General features: G+C 39.7%; 1 protein-coding gene across 2 annotated transcripts in view; it reads left to right on the top strand.

The window, feature by feature from the left end:
• Nucleotides 1-215: 215 nt before the first annotated feature.
• gulp1a (GULP PTB domain containing engulfment adaptor 1a) overlaps nt 216-12,364 on the top strand; it is an 80,828-nt gene continuing 68,679 nt past the window's right edge. The window contains exon 1 of one of the 2 annotated variants that reach the window (XM_084544745.1): nt 216-441. The gene's annotated coding sequence lies outside the window, so the exon portion shown is untranslated. The remainder of the gene's footprint in view (nt 442-12,364) is intronic. The other variant, XM_084544747.1, reaches the window with a different exon arrangement.

Raw genomic sequence — 12,364 nt, 5'->3', positions numbered from 1 at the left:
TCCCAGCAGAACATTGCATTGTCACAAAATGGACACTGTTATTTACTTCTCCTGTCAGTGTTTTTAATGTTATGCCTGATCGTGTATTCCATATATTAAAATGTTAGAATCACATTGCATTCGTCTCGTCACATCATGCAGTTTTTTTTTCTTATTGTCTTGAGGGGGTTTATCCTCTGATGTGGTGCCTGCCTCCCCGATTCTTTCCGGTCTCCCCCCCTCCTCTTCCATGTATTATTCGGGTTGCGACCAAAGAGCTTTGCCGGTTGAGACCGAGTGCTTGTTGACGTCAGCAAACTTAGCGAGCAGCAGTCGAAGCGAGCTGAGGAGGAGGAGGAGAGGGAACGACACTGCTGGATGTAGAGCTGTGGAACGCCGAGGAGGACCGTGGGCTTCTTTTCTGCGGGATTCTTCGGACTTCTTTCTTGTTCGAGTGCAAGCGTAAGTCTCCATTTCCACCTCCTGTCGCCCACAGCTGAAATTCCCTTGGTGCTGCTTGGAGTTAGCGGTCGAGTTTCCCTACTGCTGGGAACAATGTTGTGTGTGTGTGTGTGTGTGTGTTGTTGTTGCTGCACACTTTAGCCCGTGCGATATGTGTTGCGTGCCGTCAGAACAAAGTTGACATAGTCGGAGTGTGCTATCTAAAATCAGCTTTACATGTCGTATTGTATTAGTTAATGCGCACTTTTATTTGTTTCCGAATTAAAGCTCTCGAACCTAATTGGAAACTTTGTTTCGCAAGTCCGTGCAAGGTGGACTCTGAGCTAAGATGTCGAGTTTGTTTATCTTCGATGGCGAAAATCTTCGACAAAATCTGCTTCCAGCTCTTCATTTCGACTCTGTCACTGACATTTGACAGTTCGCTTTCGTCGTTATTTTTCTATCAGTGTACCATACCTCACTGGACCACTGTCAACTTCAAAGATCCATTCTGCCACAGTTTGGCTCATATTTGTTGGGAGTGAGCCTTTTATATGGAGAGTGCAGTGTCTGTGTAATTTAAGCTTATCACCTATTATTTTCTTGGAGATGAGAGGAGGGACACACTGTCTTTTAATGGCATTTACTTTTCATCACATCCTGCCCACATAGACTGACTGTTTGCAGCAAGGGCCACTAGCAGGGAACTCAAGGTGTTACTAACTTTGAGTAAACTCCGCTGTTCATTTCAGCCTAAGTGATGGATACTTTGATGGTAGATGTAGTACTTGTGTTTTCCATTTCACAGTTCTCTATTCATTGTTGAAGAGTGACAATTGGATGTTTGTGTGGTTGTGTTACTATGATCTTGGTGACTGAGTACCTTCACAGACACAATTATGGTTGTGAAATAATGACTTTTGGTGAGGTTCAAATGTAAATGTGCAGTCTCAAGTCTTCCTCATAACAGGTTGGTGGAGCTCAGGATGCAGCCACTGGCAGCAGTAATGGTTTCTGTCAGGGTGGCTCGTATAGTATGCTATGAAAATGAGCAAATTGCTTCCCAGCACAGCAGTTTTCCAGGTCCCTAGCAGTCTTTCTCCTAGGGCTATAACAAGATGGTCATGATCACCTGATTTCAAGCAGAGTTAAATAAAGGTCATATAAGTTTAATGACAAAGTCTTATTCAACAACTTCTTGGCACCCATTGCTGTCATCACCCTGTAATTTACTGTGTTGGAGGGATGTTTGCTCACCACACCGAATTAAGAGTTTGGTTAAAAGACATCAGCTGTGTGAAATTGCCTTGCGCAAACATGTCTGCTGTTACTTGCTGCAAAAACGCCATCAATTCTTGTCCAATTAATTCATCGCAGAGTCATGGATCATTGACGGGAATGTGTGGGTTTAAGTTGCGTCAAAAATCTCCTGCAAAATGACAGCAATATGTCTGTGAAGGTTGTCAGTCATCCAGGTCATGGTATATCCAAAAAGCGTTTTCTGTTCTGCTTTTCTGTAAGGTAATTGAAGCTTGAACACTGCCGTAGACCACACCAACACCATAACACATAAATAGATAAATAAATAAATAAATAAAACACACTTTACAACCATGTCAACACAACGGAACTGCACATAAACACATGAGCTTATCAGTACTGTGCACTGCAGATATGAATAGCCTATTAATCTGCACTGCCAATAGCGTTTAATAGTACTTCACAGTGTGTTGTAAGATAATATAATGTAGCCAGGATAAAAAAAAAAAGTGGTATATCTCCGAAGCCTTTCCGTATAGCAGCTAAAGGTCTAATAACTTTAGACAATGAAATTCACCATCAAATTGTTGTTTTGCTGCCTCCTTCTCTCTGTTATCCGTAGGTGAAGTTGTTAATTGACTGTCGCTGAGAGGACTTGGACCGTTCCTCTGCTAGCGTTAGCAGATGCCTTTTCAGATGAGTGTGCATTGCAGTAGTCCGTTTGTTGTATTTCAGGACCATCTTACATATTCTGCATATCACAGTAGTATGGGCTTCATCTTAAGTGAAGTATTTCCACGTACTTGATGAACCGCTGCTAGCTTGCTACAGTGACACACTGGGCTCCTTACCTGTCTTCTCGGAGGCGTTCGTATTGTTATTGTCACGTGATCTCTGACTAGTCTACTTCCTGCTTAAAGGGGAACTACTGTTTTTTTACAAACTGGACAGCTATGGTTCGTCCACAACCTCAGAATCTGAAAAATATTCAGCCATGTTGCAAAAAACTAGCAGTTGCAAATTACAGGTAAACGAGCCGACCGTTGCGGGGGCAAGCGCTGCTCGGAGATGACATCGTCCAGGTCAGAAGACATCATCCGGGGTCTGTAGGTCAATCTACAGACCCCGGATGATCATAACAGGTAACTCCGGACCAAACGGGGAATAGGATTAGCGTATCATAACAAAATATTGGTGAAATGAACGAGTTTCGCGGCAGATAATTCCTTATTTAGAGGCTGCGTTGCGGTGCCCTGATCACTCTCGCTAAATGGATATACACTGATCTAGTTATCTCCTGAACGAGTGCGGATGAAATATAAGTGAAATTGGTGAGTAAACGATGGTATTTTATACTAGAAATAAGGTCCAGGTTGTAAAAAACAGTAGTTCCCCTTTAAAGCGTCATGACACAGCACTGTTGTGAGCATATGTGGCAGTAAATATGGATTCTGATTGTCAAAATGTACTTAGTATAAGTATGTAGTATTTGTATACATTTTGTGTTGTGTGACATTTGTATAACTGAACACTCAAATTCCCACTGGTTGCTGCTGAATATAGTGTAGCATAGTATAACATCAGTGTATAAAGATTTGAGGGGGTGTGAGGATAATATTCGCTCATTGAGAGGGTCTCAGTACATTTAATTCTGGCAGCCAGGTAGTCAAACAAAAGCTTTACATTACTTACAGCAGAATTTCCCAAAAGAAATTGGTTAGTACAGGCGGAGAGCACAATTGGTCACCCTCTGAGCTGAATCAGACATATCCTGACATGTCTTGTCAACACCGTAGGTACTATTTGACACTTTCAACAGCTCCCATAAATTCATGGGCTTTCCTATGTGATGCAGCACCTTTAGTTCCTGAAGCTTAATAAAGCAAAACTGAAGGGTTGATTCATAAGTCAGTCCATCCAGGGATCCACTATATGTACGGTATATACATAGGTGTATAGGCATAATCGGTATCAAAGTTTGATTTGAAATATTATAGGCTAGTCGCCTCCACTGCAACTTGTTATTGAAATGGTGTGGAGATACCTGTGAGCATAAATGTGACTCACTTGTTTTATTATTTGAGGATTTGTGTTTTACGCTTTATAATGAGCAGGTTTTTTTTTTTTACGTGGAAGTTTGAATTATTCACGTTTTGCATAAGCAACACAGCTATGTTCTACACTTATCAGCCATAACATGAAGACCACTGACAAGTAAAGTGAACACTGATTATCTGGTTGTCATGGCACCTGTCAGTGGGTAGTATATATTAGGCAGCAATCAAATATTTTGTCCTCAACATTTATGTTAAAAGCGAGAAAATGGGCAAGTGGAAGATTTGAGTGACTTTGATAGAGCAAAATTGTGATGGCTAGACGACTGGGTCAAAACCTCTTTCAAAAGTGCACCTCTTGTGTAGCCTGACATAGCTAGACTCAGTTCATAGCAGAATAGTCTGGTAACACTCCATTTGGTTTTCATTGTGGGGCGTTTCAACTGATACAGAGAAAAAATACTTCTGCATGTAATTGAATCAAGCTACAACCTATCTGAACAACAAAGTATGTGAAGTCATTCCCAACAAATGACTTAATGGCTGTGGGAGAGAAGGCTGTTCCGTGTGCTGCAATCCAACAGACAAGCTTTGTAGCTCAGATTACAGAAAAAAAGTTAATGCTGGTTCTGAAAGGAAGGTGTCAGAACGCACAGTGGTTTGTTTTTATGTGGCTGTGTAACTGCAGATGAGTCAAGGTGTGCTGGCGACTCTTGTCCAGTGCCTACAATGGGCATGTGAGCAACAGAACCGAACCATGGAGCAATGGAAGAAAGTGATCTTGTGAGTCACATATTCTTTTGCATGAGATGGATTGGGGGGTGCCTATGTGTCACTTAGCTAGGGAGCATATGTCACCAGGATGCAAGGAACAGCCAGTTGCTGTTGCCATGGTTATGTGCTCAGCAACAATGTTCATGCACCGGTACTTGTACCACTTAAATGGGCGAGGGTTTTCCAGTAGATCATTACATCAAAATTATATCATCAGTGTTATTCACTTCACAGGTTGGTGGTTTTTATTTTGTGGCTGATTGGTGTATTTGTGTTTTGTCCTTCTTGTCTTTCTGGGGAATATATTGTACTCCTGATTACAGTACTGATTGTTCACATCACATTTGAGATATGACTGCATCTTGTCACATTCTGTTGCTAAACATCTGCGCATTTCTCCTGGAATGTTGACAACACTCATGCTTGCCACTCTGCTCCTACCTTCAGAACATTAAGCATACGCTTCATGTATCAGTTCAGGATCACAGAGTGACTGATAACATCATTACTATCAGCCCATGCTCACGATACCTCACTGTCACCAGTAACTCTATTACAGCAAGTTCATCTTTCCCTCCTGGAGCTGTTTACTGTCAGATAGCTGGAAAACTGAAATGACTTCAGCTTCATATGTAGTCGGAAACATCAAACAGCTTTTCATCCAGTATGACTATTCATATTACTTCTGGAATCAAATTGAGCAGGAAGATTACACTGCTCCTTTTTGTCCCTGGCTCAGTTTATTTACCCTTATCATGCTTATGTCAAAAATAAATTCTTTGTATAGGCGGAAATATATAATAACTATTGTTTTGTCTTGCTTAACTAAAATCTTGATTCTGACAAATGTCAAGGGCTTTGGTCTCACCATTTCTGTGATTGAATTAATACTTTGAGCATTTATTAAACATCACAGTTAATGGCAGGCAAGTGAGACAGCCATGGAGCCTTAAGTCTATGCATGCTGCTGCCTGTGTTCTGTATGTGTGTCTTGTTTCTTTTGTCCTACTTTACTTAGATGAGACTGGTATTGTTTCATTAAATTAAGACTCATTTCCAGTGGTAATGGCTCTTCTTTGGTGTTCATATGATGTGCCAATCTGGGAGTATATTAAGTAAATCTACTGGAAAAGTATGTTATATTCAATGCTTTGATGTTTAAATATAACTCTTTTGTGTCACATGCTGCAGCATAAATAATTTGAATAGACCCACATAGTTAATCAGAAAGGTACAGTAGTGAAAGGCCTGCAGCATGCTCCATGAGGCCAACCGTAGGTGTTGGTGTGGGCACACTATCTGCAACAATGAATGTGTACGCACTCCTGCAGCCCTTGCTCTCATATTTTCAAATGTCATTGCAATCTAACATTCTGTCATGCTGTTGCCTTCTGTAGCAAGCCTGTAGAATGGCTGCTGTAGAAGAAAAGGCAGGAAAAGCAGAATTCTGTATGCCCTGTGAAGACCTGCTGGGTCAATCAAATCGTTTGGGTTGGCCTTTTGGGGTGTTGGACAGAAGGGTATCTGTGACGTGGTCATACACTTCATTTTAGCACCATGGAGTTGACTTTGTTTACAACAAAATGGCTCTTGTTGTAGGACTATCCAATTGCTTGAAGAGGTATTTTTTCCTCTTCATCAGTTGAAACAGAGCCCATGATGAAATTTTCTCTTTGAAAACTGAATTTGTCAGTGCTGAACAGCATGTGGATACTCTTGTTTCATTTTTTCTGGTCTTTACAAATGTCTTGATTCTTTATTTGAATAGTGACTAAAAGTGATTGGTTCAGAGTTGCTACAGACCAATGATCCAATCACAGAGAAGGAACTGCACTTAGTGCAGCCCTGCACTGTGTCATTCTTAATAATGGATGATAGTTAAAGAAACATTACTGGTTTAATTTTTTTCAAACATTTGTAGAGTAATTCTAGGAAATGTTGCTTTAATTTGTCATTTAAATGTGCAGTACATTTACAGCTGTAGCTGTTAAATAAATCTAAAACACTTAATTGAGCTCATATTAAGTTTGAATTATTTTATGGTTTCGGTCATTTATAATGAGGCAAAAACAAAAACAGCTCTTGATTTAAAACAGTTATTTAGAGAGTGCAGACACACTAATACTTCTTTCGTTCTGCTATGTGAGCTGTGCTAAGATACCAAGAATCAGGCAATTTTATAGCAACACTGACAAAGAAACTGCATTTAACGTGGAACGGCCATGCCATGAAAAGAAATTATTTTTATATATGGGAAATAAGTTCAGTATAGCCTTTAATTATGTTAAATACTTCCCATGGCTGTGCCTTAAGTCTCTATACAGGATCAGCTTTTAGTTCCTCACCCAATGTTGTCATATGTGTTTAGTATTATAATCTGCTAGTTTACTGGAAACACACAGAATCACAGTATTGATTACTCTTTCCGTGCTTATGCTATATAAAGCTCCAGACGTGTAGAGCCTTGGAAGGTCAGCTGCACAGATGGCCACAGTTACAATATGCTGGGTAGTAAACTGGATGGTAGTGCTGACGTGAAGGCAGACAGAAGACCTTTGGCATAAAAAAACAAGACCCTGGCCAGTGCAGTCCAGACAAGAATAATCAAAAATTGAATTTGTTTTAAATTGTACAATTATTTCTGCATTATACATTGAAGGGATGACCAGTGTCATGTGTTAGAAATGCAGTGTAGTCTGGTGTCTCACAGTAACAGATTGGGTGATATTAACAATATTATATGAATCCTACTTGTGCCATATGTGCAAATATTATTTATAGCCCAGCCTGTCAGCTGAGACTATTGCCCAGTATGCATTCGTTACATATGTATCAATATTGGGATGGGATTAGAAATAATTTTCTATTGCAACATGTCCTTCTAATCAGATACTGTACTCTCATTTCTATAGAGCTGCATAAAAGGGAGGATATCAACAAATAAAAGATGATTATTTCTTGTTACTTGTTCACAAGTTTCTACAGACAAAAGCAATGTCTTCAGAACGCAAAACAGCAGTCCAAAACTATAGAACAATCAGCAAGTCCTCATGTTTGAAAAAAGTAAAGAATGTTTGTACCTATTTAAATGAAAATTGCTTATAGGATTGTTTGGTTATTTAAATCTTTTGACACTCTCCGATTCAACTCCATACAGTTCAAAACCTAATCTGCATTCTAATGAGATATTTCAAACATGGAACTACAACCCCTTAGCCTGACGAGCCAGACCCACATTAAATGTAGGGTCTGGGCACTCTCCATAGACAGGGCTCAACCGGAGGGGTGGGATAAACGGTTGTCTTTCAAACTCCCTCTCCACGCAATAGGATAGAACTACAACCAATCAGAGCAACGAAGAAGGTAACGTAGTCAGAGCGACGGAAAAGAGAGTTCCTTTCTCAGAGAAAAGCTTAACTTCAAGTCTTTCAGAGTGGCGGCCAAAGCCGATTCGAAAGAAAGTTGTTCGCTAGCAGCAGCCATCGCTCTGGTAGTTGACCCGATTTATAATGATTTTCACCTCGTTTGATGCTTCTGCCTTCGTCCTGGAAGAAAACGGTAAAGCTCAACAAGGAGACAGCCATAGTTCTCTCGCAGGTCAGTCGTCATCATGTTAAGTCCGCCCACCGACTCGTGATTGGCCCGGTACATCTTGGATTTTTCGAAATCTCAAGTCAACGGAGAGTAACTAGACTGACCCTGGAAGCAAATGTAATTTGCTGCCGCTAGGGGCAGTCTAGATTCTAGGCTAACAACCCCTGGCAAAAATTATGGAATCATCAGTCTTGGAGGATGTTCATTCAGTTGTTTAATTTTGTGGAAAAAAGCAGATCACAGACATGACACAGAACTAAAGTCATTTCAAATGGCAACTTTCTGGCTTTAAGAAACACTAAAAGAAATCAAGAAAAAAAATTGTGGTAGTCAGTAACAGTTGTTCAGTTCGTCTGCAGTTAAAAAGGAGTGATCACACCTTGGAGAGCTGTTGCACCAAGTGGATTGACATGAATCATGGCTCCAACACGAGAGATGTGAAACAAAGGAGAGGATTATCAAACTCCCTAAAGAGGGTAAATCATCACGCAATGTTGCAAAAGATGTTGGTTGTTCACAGTCAGCTGTGTCTAAAATCTGGACCAAGTACAAACAACATGGGAAGGTTGCTAAAGGCAAGCATACTGGTAGACCAAGGAAGACGTCAAAGCGTCAAGACAGAAAGGCAATATGTCTTGAAAACAGAAAATGCACAGCAAAACAAATGAGGAACAAATGGGAGGAAACTGGAGTCAACGTCTGTGACCGAACTGTAAGAAATCGCCTAAAGGAAATGGGATTTACATACAGAAAACTAAACGAAAGCCATCATTAACACCTAAAAAGAAAAAAACTAGGTTACAATGGGCTAAGGAAAAGCAATCGTGGACTGTGGATGACTGAATCAAAGTCATATTCAGTGATGAATCGCGAATCTGCATTGGACAAGGTGATGGTGCTGGAACTTTTGTTTGGTGCCGTTCCAATGAGATTTATGAAGACGACTGCCTGAAGAAAACATGCAAATTTCCACAGTCATTGATGATATGGGGCTGCATGTCAGGTAAAGGCACTGGGGAGATGGCTGTCATTATATCTTCAATAAATGCACAAGTTTTCGTTGACATTTTGGACACTTTTCTTATCCCATCAATTGAAAGGATATTTGGGGATGATGAAATCATTTTTCAATATGATAATGCATCTTGCCATAGAGCAAAAACTGTGAAAACATTCCTTGAAGAAAGACACATAAGGTCAAGGTCATGGCCTGCAAATAGTCCGGATCTCAATCCATTTGAAAATCTGTGGTGGAAGCTGAAGAAAATGGTTCATGACAAGGCTCCAACCTGCAAAGCTGATCTGGCAACAGCAATCAGAGAAAGCTGGAGCCAGATTGATGAAGAGTACTGTTTGTCACTCATTAAGTCCATGCCTCAGAGACTGCAAGCTGTTATAAAAGCCAGAGGTGGTGCAACAAAGTACTAGTGGTGTGTTGAAGTGTTCTTTTGTTTGTTTTTCATGATTCCATAATTTTTTCCCTCTGCTTGGTCTAAAAAAGTAACTGTTACTGACTACCACAATTTTTTTTCTTGATTTCTTTTAGTGTTTCTTAAAGCCAGAAAGTTGCCATTTGAAATGACTTTAGTTTTGTGTCATGTCTGTGATCTGCTTTTTATCTACAAAATTAAACAACTGAATGAACATCCTCCAAGACTGGTGATTCCATAATTTTTGCCAGGGGTTGTAATATACAGGGATGTTTGAGTTCTCTCCCAGGTGAGTGTCGCTTTCAGTAATCACTCACCGCAGCCTTTTAAACATTAAAAGATTGCTATTACACCGACCAGAAAAGGTGAGTTAATACAAAATGTGTTTTTGTATTCATAACCATCTGTTGTCCATTGACATTTGCTGAAAATGTCTTTGACTGTCTTAGGGATAGGTCAAATTGATCCTGCATGTGAATCTCAAAGAACGCTGGAGAAGCTAATGATGGAAGAAAAATGAACAGGCAAGCTGATGAAAAGAAAGCTCCCATCAGCCTCATTACATTATTGCTTTCAAACTGCGACTTCAGACTTCCTCTGATTTGAGGCAATTCACAGCTGCTGATTTGATTTAATAGGGTCTACAGCTTTGGCTCTGTGTGTGGCTCTGTATGTTATGTTTTTTTGTGTATGGCCTTTGTAAAGCCCAATTGGCCTGGAAAATGTAAATTAGAGATCTGGTTTGACATGTTTAGATTTTTATTTGCTTTATTGTTTCTGTGTCTCTGTCTCTGTATCATTACACTGTTTATTTTTATAGATAGATGGATAGATAGATAGGTTTTATTTGCCACATGCACAGTTATACATAGTACAATGCACAGTGAAATGTATTGTTGTACCTGCAGCCAGTAGTAAAAAAAATATATAAGTACTACAGTAAACAGTAGTTTGCACACAAGGTAAGCAATATAAGTGTAATGTACACTGAGAGAAATTAAATAAAAAGTAAAAATATAGACTGTAAGACTCAAGTGTAAACTTGGGGGAGGGGGGGGGGGGGGTAGTTGTATATGTACATAATTTACAGTTATTGATGTGTCCGTGTTAACCTATGGCTTGTGCCAGTTCTTGTGTCATTGTTGGTTATATATTTTGATTAGTGAAAGTCTGCAATGTAATTTTCTAATGAATGAGCTTATGCCTTTGTAATAAGCTAAGGGATGAGAAACATGGTTTCTTACAATTAGCACTTATAGCAATCAAAATTAGATAGTGACGGCAACTATAAATAGACACACTGCAGGCCTGTGGACTGAATGTTAACGCGTTTGATATTTTACATCGTTCCTTGCATCTTTCACAGGAGATGACCTTTTTGTTTTCTGACGTGGACAGCCACAGAATGATAGACATTGTTCATCTTGGACTTAATTTCTGTTAGTACAGCTGTGTGAGTAATCAAGAACCTGTGGCAGCTTTCTTTCCACACTAAATGTTGTATTGGACGGGTACCTTGACAAAGCTTATTCTTTAGGTCACTGGTAGATTAGCAGTACAGTATGCTGTTATTGGCATTTACATAGTGTTGGCCTGTAAGCCACAAATTTGCTGTATAGAAATACCAACCAACTGTATGTTGGTGCTCATAGGAGTGTTGGCGTTGCCTGGTCTGTCTTCCAGCACAATGATAAGTTCACTGAGTTTACTTGTCAACTGCAACAAAGTTCTGCTCAGTCCATACCTGTATTTTAATGGCAATCCAAGGGCGTGTTCACAGCTAGTTTGGCGTTCCAAAACCAGTGTTTCCCCTTGTGATCAGTTTGTTTGCACTCCACAATTGCACTCCGGAATGCATCAAAAGAGCCAGGTCCGGTTAGAGAGCGTTGTCTCTGCCGCTTGCAATTGCTCCCCAGAGCAATTTGTTTGCAGTGGGAGCACACGTTATTCCCAAAGGCAGATGCAAGCTTATAATTGTACAACCAAGCAGTTTACCTAAACCGTCTTTGGAAAAGAAACTGTTGGGTGTCTTAAGTAATAGACATGAGGCATGAAATCATGGTTAAAAACATGCCACGCCTACCTGAGAAATGGTTAGAAAAGGGACAAACAATGAAATCCACCACCACTATTCATAAGTAGGAGCTAAATCGTATGTCAGACAAACAAAAACCAAACTGACAATAAGAAGTGGCTACATTTTTTTTCGTGAAATCTAAATTTCCCAGCAAAATTATGACCAGTCACAAAACTGTTTGCAAACACGTAGTGTCAAGGGTGTGTCAGAACCTTTGTGTTAATGTCCGTTCAAGGTAATATGCAGCACTATAAAAATATTGTGTTGTATTACCTCTGGAATAGGAACAAAATATAGGTGTGAAAGTACTCTTAGTGGTATAGACTGTGAATAAATATAGGCACCCGTACAAATGTATGTATTAATGAAAAAAAATTGATAGCAGTTAGGAATAATTTTCCTTTTAACATGAATATTTAGCTGAAAAAAAGAAAACAATGAGAATTTACATTAGTTTGAGTATATTAACAAGCAATACAACCACAGACAAACATGGGAAGTTATCAGCATCCAGTGCCAACACTACAATATGAATTGTATTGAATTTTGTCATAGATATAAGTAACCAACTGCTACTTTGCAGTTGATGTAAGTGATCTACATCATCACTTTTCTGAACTTACCACTTGTCAATATTGAACAATAGTAAAAGACAACTGCATTGGTGAACAGTTCACTGGCTAATCATTTATTTCATGCAGACATTACACAATAATAACACACAGCCTTGGCATACCCACCATATAGAATTTTGC

This window comes from Chelon labrosus (genome assembly GCF_963514085.1).
Source record: "Chelon labrosus genome assembly, chromosome: 5".
Classification (NCBI taxonomy): Eukaryota; Metazoa; Chordata; class Actinopteri; order Mugiliformes; family Mugilidae; genus Chelon; species Chelon labrosus.
Note: the sequence above shows the minus strand (reverse complement) of the source record. Positions and strands in the feature narration are given on the sequence as shown.